Genomic DNA, 10,659 nt, shown 5'->3' with positions numbered 1-10,659 from the left:
TAACTTGATTTCATGACTTTACAAAGTGAGTCAGATGCAACGGATAGAAGTTGATTATATTTAGTCAACATACGCAGATATAATTTATATAGTGTACGTGTATATGTATGGAATAACGTGTATGGAATAAAATAGTCAGCGTTTTATCTTTTCGATCTTTTGATGTTTCAAACAATGTTCATAGTGAAAACACAAATGTTGAAAAATTGTTCAAAAATTGATTTCGTAATTTAATGTAGGATTTATTTAGAATTTATTTAAAGCGATAATGTTTCAAAAATTAAATATATTTTAAATTACAGAAATTAATTTACGAATTAAAATATTTTGTTTAAGATATTAAAAATAGAAAAGAAAGATGATTGAATTCGTAAAATTGAAAGATGAATATCAAATATTTTCAATATTTTCTTAAAATGGCTATTAATTAAAATAAAAAAAATAGAGAATATATATTATGTACAAAAATAAAGAAGAAATTTAATTGATATACGTATATGTATCAATCAAATGAAAATTAAAATTAGAGATAGAATTATGTTAATAGAGAAAACATTTTAAAAAGAGAAAGTAATTTAGTAGTTTTATTTTAAAAAATTTGTAATAAAAAGTTATAATAAACATGACAATCAAATTGTTGTTATTATCTTAATATCAAAGATTTAGTACAATATTTTTCTTAATATTAATATTAATTAATATTAATTTTCTAAAATATTAAGTGATTATCATTGCTTTTGCTTATTAAATATAATAAATTAAATAATATTAAATAATAAAAATAAATTAAATAATAATCGCAATAAATTATACTTTTATTTATATTTCAGAATAGCTTATTTAACATAGCAATTAAAGTTATTTCAAAGAAAGAGAATAATTTTGTAATTCAGTTAACTTCAAATATTTAAATCTTAATATTAATCGTTAATAATAATTTTCATAATTTTATATAAAAAATACAAACATGATTATTTATCTCATATTACCAAAATATTTATTACATCAAAAAAAAATCAAAATTTCTCGATGAAGTTTATTATAATATGTAACTATAAATTTTGTTTTTTAGACAAGAAGACAAAGAAGAAAATCGTCTTCGATCATTTTGCAATAATTCGTGTAATTCATAAATTATAGGAGTCGAATAAATGATCATTTAACTAATAATAATGATATGAATGAATACATAATGAAATTATTGTCAATTGTCAACTAGAATATAATACTGCAAATGATATATAACTAATTCATGAATTCATCGCAAATCCCCGCATTGCATAAATAAATCCTTAGCAATCTTGCTGCCGAATAAACATTAAACAACTGATAGTTATAATCGATAGGATAATCAGAAATACGCAAACATTTACATTATATTTACATTATATTTAATGTAATCAATTTCTTTGGAAAAACTGAAGAAATCAAGACTAATCAAAAACGCGAAAAACGAGTATAAAATGCAAGTATGAGATTTCTATGTTTCGCATGAAATTGACAATAAGATAAAATCACGGGGTTACTAAAGAAAAAAATATAACAAATGCAATTATTTTTGATAATGATAATAGATAGTGATAAATTATAATTATATTGCAAAACTTAAATAACAATAATAAAAGGAATATTATAAAAAAATTTATGTTTTATGTTTGTTTGGCAATCAAATTTTATGAAATAATGTAATAGATAGGCATTTTTCCAAACTTTTACATAATAAGAAATGGATCAAATTAAAAAAAAATTATTTTTTAAATATTATATATTTGATTTTGAAAAGCAGTACAAACATCAATAGTTTAAAAAAAAGTTAATCAATAGTTTAAAAAAGTTTAAAATAGTTTCGTAAACAAAAATTTTTTTTTTTTTTCTTCAAAGTTATCGATAATTAGTATGTTTAATTATTTTATTTTTTTACTATTTCTCAATAAATCGATAAAAAGATAGAAACTAAACTCATTAGAGATATTAAACATATGAAATTTGTAAAGATATCAAAAGATATATTGAAAAAATCAAAGTTTTGAAATCATCATGTTCGGAGAAATTATTGCTCGCAAGATTTATAAACAGTTTAGTCTTTTCTGCTACTCTTATTATTGTTGGCAGATGTTTATGCTGTGGCAGATAATTAAACAAAGAATGATGTTATCTGAAAAACATTTTTAAAAATTTAGTCATATTTGTATATTTGTATATTTATATTGTATAATTGTATATTTTGACATACTTCAGCCTTCAGCCTTGGTTAGAGCAAAGCCCGATTCCAAAGGTAATATTCCAAGCGATTGACCAACGTATTCAACGTATAGCAATATTATTTTTAATTCGGAAAAAAATTTTCCTCTAATTTCGAGGATATCCCGAGTTCCGAATTTGGGGAGATATCCTGACAGATCGCGATCGCGATATGCCATATTATGCATACGGAGAAACTAAGATTTTCTCAATTGAAGAACTAAGAAGAGAACTACATGATGAGCTTCACTTGAAATAGAGTCTCATTTTCCTGACTGCCGAATACAATAATGAAATAGTTAGATTATCGTCGATTACCATCTACACATATCTATATATACATTGTGAAAGACTTAGCTCTTTTATGTATCGCATTTGTAATCGCTAATATTTAGTCCCACTCATCGTAAGAAAAAATGCCATCGTGTAACCAGTTTTTAAACATATAATAGTATCGCGAATAAATCCGAAAGAGCATTTTATATAACAGACACATAAATCGAATAAAGAACATTTCGACACATTCGACACATATACAACAAAAATAATCCATCCACGACAATACTTAATAATCCAGCCCCCCCATTACAATTCATTGGTTATTATGTGCGGGCACGAACACACATCACAAATCATAAATTTTAGGATTCTTTTAGAATCTTTCCTTAAGAATTTATATGATTTTTTCAGAAATTTTTCTATCAAACAAAATTTTAATATTTGCTAAAAATTTTTCAGAATTTCAACATCGTTATGATATTTCAATATCTCTATGATATAAGTTATTGACTATCACGTTTTATAAAATTTTTCATTTCTAAACATTATTATTATTATTTATGATTATTAATAATTCGTTTGAAAAAATTAAATTTCTATAAATTTTACAATATCCTATCAATGTGAAAATTTATTAATATTATAGAATAATAATTAATAATATTAAATTATTATATAACAAAATTAAAATAAAGACTTTTATAATTGAATCGAGATTAATATAATTTGATATTTTTCTTTATATTTCAAATTTTTTCAATTTGTTTTCAAAATAATTTAGTTGTCACCCAATTATCGTTTCTCATTTATCTAACAAAACTTATTTTCCTAGAATTATTTTATCTTGATACTTTTCTTTGTATATTTTAAAATATTTAAAGCATGAATATAGTGTAAAAATTATTATAAATATATATATTTATAATAAATTATTATAATATATATTTATAATTATAATATATTTGTATCTTTTCTTTGTTTCCAGTTTCTAATACTCTATCCAAAATCTTTTTGCATATATTTAACTATGCTATGCACAGAAAATACAGCTTGTACAAACATGCAAAAAAATCGATAACTAATAAGTCACCATCGATCGAAATATTGACAAGAAAGTGCAAGTCTAGCAATTGATATTTTGCTATCGTTTACGAGAACTATTCGTATTATGTAAACTATCATATGATGGTATTAGCTAGTTTCAATATTTTCTCGCCTAATTAATAATTAATCGCCTTTTGGTCTTGTTCTTTAATGAATTGATAGATTTGTACATGTAATAAAAAAATAGCTAATTCATGATAATAATTTTTATACTTTTAATTATTTGTCTCGTTCATAAAATAACGAATTATCCACTAAAGATGCATACAATAAGTGACATTTTATTATCATAATTGCACTTGTAAGTATTGATTGAAGCGACTTTGCATTGTCTCAAACTATTTTCATTTGAATCGCTTAGAAACACTTAGATTATTGAATTTTTAAACAAGCAGTAATGTTTTTCTCTTAAAATTAAAATTTCAAGTTGTTACTTAAACGCAAAAAGATAATATATTATTATATTATATTGTAGAGTAGAATAGGAAACTAGGGAGATTTATTCTATAAATATATATTAATATATATTTATTCTATAATATATATATTTTTAAAGAAAAATTTATAATAATTTTACATTAAAGTATAAATAATTTTAATACAATATAATATATAAATAAATCTAAATATCGATTGGTAATAAAATTACAACGCGATTGGAAACTTTTTACGATTGCTATATATCTTGATAACGATTCAATATTCAAATAATATCGGAACATAAAAATTAAAATATTTTAAGAATTAATATAAAGAATATTAGAATATGTCCTATGTAAGTTCTAAAATAGATCATTTTTATGAAAAATTATCCGATTAATAAATTATTTTGAAATTAATGTTTTATTTTTCACAATTTCGAATTCACAATATCGAATTCATTTTACGCAATTTTTATAAATAAATATTTAGAAAATATATAAAAATCAAATTTGTTTTTAAATTATGAATTTCCTTAATATAATCAATATTATAATATATATTGAACTATTTATTAAAAGGAATTATTTTAAAATACAGTAATATTAATAAAATATATAGTATACTTATAATTCGTATTTTTCATAAAAAATTCAAGCATGAAATCTTTATTCTTGGATTCTTGGATTCTTTATATTCGGAAAGTGTGTTAAATGGCACTTTTTAATTGCACTTTTTTTTTTGCTTGTGATTTATGTTTAAGTTAATTATATATAGACCAATATCGAATTTATATCACGCATCATTTTTTTTTTTTTTATTTTTAAATACTCGATTTTGTTTTTTTATTTGTTACGCATAATTTTTTTTTCATTCCAGAATGAAATAAATTATTAATAAATAACATTAATAAAATAATATTATCTAGATGAAAATACTTGTTTTCTTTTTTAAGTATTGATCGTAATAATTTGATTTATTGTAATTCATTAGAAAGATATATCAAAAGATTGCAGAGATATGTATGTGAAAAGCGTTTTCATTTTATGCTAAGATTCAAAATTTTTTTTATTATTATTTAAATTTTTTATTTTTTTATTATTTTTTATTATATATTTCAGTTCATAAGATTTATTTTTTATTTTTTCTGTTTTTTTTATTATTATATAAATTTGTCGAGCAGTGAAAACAATAAATAAAAATGTACGGGTTTAACTGAATGAATATATTTGATTATACGTAATAGTGCATATCTATTTACAAAACAGTGAAAGTATGTATGCGTATCGAAGAAAAACAAATAGGTACCAACTATAAAATAGTGGTATTGCTAAGCAACATTAATAAAATAATAAAACCACGAATAAGAATTTCAATGGGCACTTTAAATTTTCATAACTTACGCCCACTAAAAAAAAGTGAACTGAAATTTATTTAGTGTATGTATGTTTATTATGTTTGAGTGTTATATTTCTATGTGTATTTTATTATGTCTTCGATACGCTTGATATTCAGTCGATTTCTCTATATTTCAAATATTGTTCTTCTCAGGAGTTTCGTCAAATGATCTATCTCTGCTGATCCTCCGATGCTATATGTTGCAGAAAAACTTCTTTTCCTTGAATTTGTCTCGTATGAAGTGATGACGCGTATATCAATATGCTTACTTCTTCGATGAAATTCTGGGTTTTTAATAAGTTTTGATTGCGCTCAAGTTATCCATAAACAGTCGTTGTAAGATTCTTGGACATAGCTAGATCATTTTGATCATCAGACATTTGATCTCTTCTCTTTATTAATTATTATGTATTCGGTTTCAGTAGTCAATAGAAGCTACAGTATAGTAGCTCGATAGAGCTACGGTTCGTTGTCGTTTGACCTTCAGAAATTGCAGAATTGCAGCCTAGTTTTAATATAAAAGTAGTAATGAACTTTCTAGTTTCTCTTTATCTCTAGCTTAAATTGCATCACTGAATGAATTTAATATGATTATTCTGTTCGGTTGAAATATGAATATCATATTTTGTTGTTTCCTTTAGATACTGAAAATTCTTTTTCACTGCGTTCCAATGAATTTTGTTGGGTTTTTCCAATTAATGACTAACTTTGTTTACAACAAATATAATGTCTAGTCTAAATTGCCCATTGACATTAAAATACATTAAACTTCGCTATCGCTTGCCGAGAGGACGGAATTCTGATTATTGTTTTCCTTGTACTCATTTTTATGCGCCTCCACGCACAGTTGATGGTTTTAATCTGTTGGGATTGCTACTTGAACGGCTGCGTGTAGCATTAGCATCGTTAGCATTAGCTACGTTAGCATTAGCATCCATCCGAAATCGTTGCAAAATTTTCTTAGTGTAAGTCTCCCTGATGCAAAAAATATGGATCCATTTGCTGCCAATCGCTCAATCCCAGATATGTATCTATCTCATTGGATGTTACTTCAAATTTCTTACGGAGTTCAGCTAACAACTTTTTTATAGATGATTGGTTCACGTTGTTGTACTAATTAGTCCATCATCGATATGGATCGCTATTAGAATCAATCGGTCCTGATTGTTTTCATTTATGCATCGTAAATCAGCTCCTGGTGAACGTGAAACCATGCTTCTTCAATACACCGCTGTAAACATATTGGATTCCAACATCTTGTCTGTTTTAGACTATATATACTACGATTCAAGCTTGCAAACACGATCATTTTCGTATTCCTTCGGTTGTACCATGTAGATGACTTCATCGATTTCTCCTGAAGAAAACTTCCTGATTCAATTACTTGAATATATTTTCCATCGCCTATCTTAATATTCTCTACTGTATCGAATTTTTTATATGACGAGAACCACTCGCAACGATTTGACATGTGTTCATTCGCACCTGAATCCATAAAAGGTGCTTTATACATCACTGGTTTCTAAATTATATTCTGCAGACATATAGCTTCAATGAGTGCCTCTTCTTTCCTTCCTGTGTATTTTTCGTTTAGTGTTGTTGCTTTTGCTTACTGGTTTCTGAATTTCTCCGGATCCAATGTCCTGATTTAGTACAATAATGACACACGCCTGATCCAACGTTGCCTTTTTGAAATATTTCTTGTATTGATGCTAATATTGGCAGGCAGCGTCAAAAGCAATATTTCTCTATCTTTCTTCGGTCTCCTGTCTCATATTTCCTCAATGAGTGAGCATTGAAATAAGATTTGCGAGAATTCTTTCGTTGGGTTGAGTTGATTCTCACGCACTAATAAACCCATTTTGCTTGGAATGACGGAGGTAATATTATGCCGGTATTTTAGTAATACTCATTCGACTTGGAATTTTCTCATCCCAGAGTTTACAACCAATGTGCAAGATTTTCAAGCTTTTACGATGTGAATAGTTTAAATATCATCGCTGGGTCCTTCTGATAACTGTACCAATGCTGATATATATATATATATATATATATATAATAATATAATTAATTTTCCAAATAGTTTAAAAAAAGATAAAATATTGCTAGATTAAAATTCCAATTTTTTTTTCTATTTCAATTCTATTTTTTAATCATTTCGAAAGAGATTTTTTTTCTTTTCTTTTCATCTTTCTTTTTTATTTTATTATAATATATAATAGTATATAAATATATAACAGAACTATATAACATAACATAATAATTTAATTTAAAATTATTTCTTGTTTCCACATTTTAAATTGATGTTAAAGATCTTTAAAATGTTAATTAAAAATTTAATTCCTTTTCTTCTCTTTATATATATATATATATATATATATATATATATATATATATATATATATCATATATAAATGTATCGCATATATATCGTTTCTCTAAATTTAATCTCCAATCTAATTTAATTAAAGAAATAAATCGTGTTGAGATCATTGCACGCTATTATCGATCGAAATCGAATTTTTTCGTTCATAAGAATTTATACAGTTCTTCACTTAGACAAGAATTTCGTATTATTAATCTATTTTATTATTATTATAATAATTACAAGAATCAATGCGATAATCAGCATAAAACTGTATTAAATATGTTTTGTAAATCAAAAATTTTCTAATTTCTTTTTAAGATATCCTGTAATCCTATTTATCTATAATTTATTAAATTATAAAAATTATAAACATTTTCTGTAAACGTTATTGAAATCATAATTGTTTTTTTAAACTTATAAAATTTTCTTGTTTTATCATTTTTTTCAATTTTTTTTAGCAAAAAACGATTCCAAATTCAGAGATTCAAAAAATCATGAAACTTTGGAGATATCCTTATATGTAGATATGCATAATTATATAATTCTTTTTCCTGCTTGAGCTTGAAATCAAGGAGGAAATCAACTCTTAAAAATTCTATTTTTACCCCAATTATTTTCGATTTTATCTTATAACCAAACTATAAAAAATATATGAAAAAATGTTTTCGGATAAATTTTTTTCATCTGATGATAGAGAACAATTGTTAATTATTCTTTTTTATACAATTGTTATATTTTTTTTTATACAATTAATTAAAAAAATTATAAACAAAAAAATTAATTTTTAAACTTGTTTGTGTCAACATAAAATTTTAATTAACAGTATAAATAATCGTGATAGTATAAATAAATATTTTTTTGATTTTAATATATACAATTTTGTCGTGTTGATTTTCATTATTGTTAAATTTTAAAAAATAGAAAAATTTATATTTTATACTTTTTTTTTTTACTAATGGAGGTACAATGGGTACATTAGACATTGGACATACTAGATAAATGTATAATTATTTTATGAGATCTTTTTATTTTTTAACGTAATCATCAGACTTCTTTATTTTTATTATGATAATAAAGGGATAAAAAATGAATAACAGTAAAGTGAATAACACAAATAACATAAATAATATTATGAATTATTCTACGTGATAATGAAATTTTTCAGAAAAGTGTTAGATATTAATAGAAATTTATTACCATTCTCATTCTATAATATTATGATTACTGCTTATATTAAACCTGAGACAGATCATCCGGAAATCTTTGCAAAATGTTCCAAAAAAAGCGAATTCTTATTCTTAAATTATTTAACGAATTTTTTAAAATTATTTGATTTCTCATCATCATGTACCGTTTAATCATGCGTGAGTGAATACTTTATAATATTTTTGAGATGAAAATTGATTATGAAATAGAAACTGTAATTTAATGATATTATTTCATATGAATGTATATTAATATATTATGTTATTATTATTATATCATTGCATGATATTATGATATTATATCATAGGATGTATGTATATATTTATGTTGTAGTTATATACATAATACTTAACAAAATAAGAAAAATTTCTATATAAAATTCTTCTGTATAAAACCATATACAAAACCATATACATTAAGCACATATATAATTTCCTATATATAATTCATATGTCATTTCTATAATTGTTCTCTTACTTAGTCAGTGCAAGTCGATGCAACATGATTTTGTTGTAATGACTTCGTCAGTTCATTACATTTCAGCAATTTCAGTTCATTTCCAGTTCACCAATTTTGGCTGTTTTTCTGCTATGGCGTGTTTTAATTTATCAAGCTGATTGCAATATTTTTCCAAAATTGATGGTTTATCTTGAGAAGAGAGTTTATAGTAGACTATATCTCTTTCCAATCCCACCAAATGGATAAAAAAACTTTCTTCGGGTGAAATTCAGGTCAGGCTTCGTGATAGTTAAAGATCGATTGTCCTTAAATCAAGTATACGTTTTCGATGCATCTTGATACAAAATCCAAATCTCGTTTCCAGTGACAAGCCTCTTTATAAGAGAATCTCTCTTTCATGTCGCTGAGAAGGAGAAATTGTACGTGTAGAGACAGACGCGGTTCATCGGTCTGTGTGTGTCGGCTAGCTATGGAATCCAAACCTCATATCGATTGAAACATATCCCATCTTGATTAGGTGATTATTTACTGTTTTCCTGAAAATGTTAACGTAGGTATCCACTATCTCTTGCTGCACATTTATATTGCAGGGAATTTTCAGCGAGTATGGCCTTGATAAAGAATCCATATATAGCCACGTCGTTGCTGGGCGATCGCTGCAATCTTCATCTTTCAAGTTAAAATTGTCGAGCTCTAAATCTTTGTACAGCACTACTTCACTTCAAATTACAAAGAAATCTCGTTTGTATTATCATTTACACTATCACTTTTTTTGCTCTTTTAAAAAGCAATAAAGCATAACATGCCGCAAATACTTTCTTTGACTATTCATATCGAATGATGTAGAAAAAGTCTTACAAGAAACAAGAAACATTCACCAACGAAAAACTTTAAAAGAGTTCCGGAATGATTGAAATCGATGCTATAAATGGCTAATAGATAAACTTATATGTTCATATAAAAATAACTAGTTAAAGTCATTCCTAGCGTGCGAAAAAAAGTTATGAAACACTCACAATATATTAAAGAAATAAAAAGTATAATTATGAATATTATGTTTGCAATAATATATAATTAAATAAATATTATAATTATAATTAGTATATATTAGTATTATTATTAATAATATAATTAGTAATGTATATAATTAATAATTGAAATATAAAAATTTTTATAATAATTTA

The sequence above is a fragment of the Apis cerana genome, unplaced genomic scaffold, assembly GCF_029169275.1.
Source record: "Apis cerana isolate GH-2021 unplaced genomic scaffold, AcerK_1.0 Chr0_AcerK, whole genome shotgun sequence".
Classification (NCBI taxonomy): Eukaryota; Metazoa; Arthropoda; class Insecta; order Hymenoptera; family Apidae; genus Apis; species Apis cerana.
Note: the sequence above shows the minus strand (reverse complement) of the source record.